Source organism: Cyprinodon tularosa, unplaced genomic scaffold, assembly GCF_016077235.1.
Source record: "Cyprinodon tularosa strain WSP-4 unplaced genomic scaffold, ASM1607723v1 ctg885, whole genome shotgun sequence".
NCBI lineage: Eukaryota > Metazoa > Chordata > Actinopteri > Cyprinodontiformes > Cyprinodontidae > Cyprinodon > Cyprinodon tularosa.
Genome location: NW_024039657.1, coordinates 57,285 through 60,206, shown reverse-complemented (window position 1 = coordinate 60,206; position 2,922 = coordinate 57,285).

Sequence of the window (2,922 nt, the reverse complement as noted above, 5' to 3'; positions counted from 1 at the left end):
GTGTAATGTGTAAAGGTCTGATTCATGTTAAACAAAGAAACAACTGTTATATTTTTGAATTTCTTTGTTGAACTTAAATAACTCAGGTTTAACGGGATCAGCTGCTGGAATCAATCTCTAGAGGCAGGACTGTTGGACCAATCCTTTTTAAATGCTTACAGGCAGAAATTATACGGCAACAGTAAACCTGCAATGGAGGCAAGCCTTTAATAAAGGACTGCTTATTAAAGGTGGAATATGCCCTTAAATAGAGATTTGATGAGGAAGCATCTGGGGTCCACTTGTTTGATATTGAACATGTTCTCCAACATACTGTTTCTCTGTAGTTTTACAGATGGACCAATAAATGCACCCCAACACACACAGAGCCTGGTTCTGCTTAAGGTTCCTTCCTCTTAAAATGGAGTTTTCCTCTCCACTGTCACTACATGCATGCTTGGTGTGAGGGATTGACCTTTTCCTGTAAAAAGTGCCTGAAGGCTGTTTGTTCTGAATTAAGACTGTAAATAAAGTGAATCTAATGAATGTTCCAGCCTGTACTGGTGGTAGCAGGGTTATCTTCTGGTATTCAAGTTGTTCTAGTCATATGCAGGATTTTATATTAAATTGATTTGACTTCATTATAAACAGGAGTGAGTCTGTAATTAGTCCAGACCTCACCTCAGTCATCCGTACTGATATCTAAACGCTTTTTTTTTTTTTTTTTGATTGGGGTTTATTTTTCTTTTCCAAATGATAGGTAAGCATATCAAGCATTCAACATAACATAGCCTCCAAAGATTAAAATTCAGATCTAAATCTGTCAGAACCTGCCTTTTTTTTTCTAAATAGTTGTTAGTTTGCTCTGACTTATAACCAGTATAAAAACAGAATGTGAATCTTATGTATCAAAGATGTTACCAGTAGAATATGCAGTGGAAACGATACAGCGGAACACCTACCTGGTTTATCACCTGAGCAAATCAGACCTGGGTTTGGACCTGCTGCGTTTCCCTGAATTAGACTAGATTCAATGGAACTGCTCCATTTAATTATGGTTAACGTTTTTCTTTTTTAATCGTTATTTTTGATTATCTCAACAACTGTTTCTAATTTTGACCTTCTTCCTATTCATTTTGTATCTTAAAGGTTTTTTATTTGGAAGAAAAGATCCGTTTTATGTTTGTTTTTTGAGCTTCCTGAAATATGAGTCACTTTAATTTTCCAATATTATTTGTTTTAATCCAATTTTACTGCTGCAGACTTTAGGAGTATAAATAATACACATACACTGTATACACAGGCCGTGAGACGATTTAGTTTTTATGGAATAAATATTGAAAATTAGAACAACTTTAACTGTGAGTTGACTAGCTAATGCTGGAAAAAGACATGAGATCATATTGTTGGAGTAAAGCAGAGGTGTCAAGTAACGAAGTACAAATACTTTGTTACTGTACTTAAGCACACTTTTTAGGTATCTATACTTTACTGCATTACTTATTTTTCTTGTTACTTCTGCCATCTACTCATTACATTTTTTTTTTTTTTAACAGTGTCCTGTCTGGCAAGGTGGCAATAAGAATAATTGTCTTGATGCCAAAAGGAGCCCAACAGATTTTACTTTCACAAGTGTAGCGGTATGGCAATTGCCATACTGCTCCACTTGTTTCATGCATATAAATTGCTTTATTATAATTATGCAGGGAGTTTTACAGTTCATATGGACACTGCAATGTAAGTAGAGCAGAAAAACAGAAGAAGAAAAAGGACAAAAGATGAAAGAAAGAGGAGATAGGAAGGAGACAATGACAAAACATTTTCAGTCTGCTTCATCACCTGTAACGAGATGAAAAAAAGAACAGCACAACCAAAAGACACGGTACGAGATATACAATAAAGCAACACCTTGAAACTATCGCTAAAGTAATATTATTAAGTCTGACATGTACTCTGTGTTACCTGAAGATATGAATTACATTTTCACACAACTATCTGTACTTTCTATTCCTTACATTTTTTAAACAAACATTACTCGTTACTCTTGGCTTCGGTTTTATGTTTATAAATATTTATTTCCCATCATGTGCTCCATCCAATGCAGATCATTGGCACCATCCACATCTAGTGGAAACTGGTGTAATTGGATGAGTCATAGAACGCAAACACTCATTGGTTAGCTAAAGGAAATCATCAGCAGCAAGCAGGTGTTCTTCAAACTGCAAACGTGAATTGTCTATGCCGTGCTACAATTTCGGATTCAGAAAAAGATGTTGAAATGTCTGAAAGGTCGGACACAGGCGAGAGCGTATTGGGAGACGGAGACCAACAAGACCTCCCTCATCCTTGGCCCTATCTCAATTAATTTTTTAAATAGTTGAAAAATTTAGCTTTCAATTCATATAAAGGCATCTGGCTGTTTATTAAAGGTTACTTAATAATTTTATACTTTAATTAGATTTTGGAGCACATACATTTGCACTTTTACTTAAGTAAAGAGGTCAAGTTGATCAACTTTAACCAGAGTGTTTTTAAACTGCAGTATCTATACTTCTACTTGAGTATCAAATGTGGATACTTTAGACACCACTGGAGTAAAGTTCCAACTAATTTTGATTTCATTTGTTTTTCTAAAAATCAAACTTAATATTGGTAAATTATGTGTTAAATTTAAATTAGATTTAATGATATAGATTTTTTTTTCCACATCTAAATCACTTGAGTAAAGACAATATGAAAACTATATGGAGTAACTGCGTGTTTTGTTTCCAGATCTTTTTTTCTTTTCTTCATATTTACAGATCGCTTTACTTTTGGGGAGGGCTTTCTTCTGGAGTGAAGAACAAAGACCCGTTTTATTGGTCAAGTGTGTTTGTAATGAGCTTGAAGAGAATGTAATCTGTAAAATTCTATTTAAAAATAATGCAAACTCCATCTCTAAAT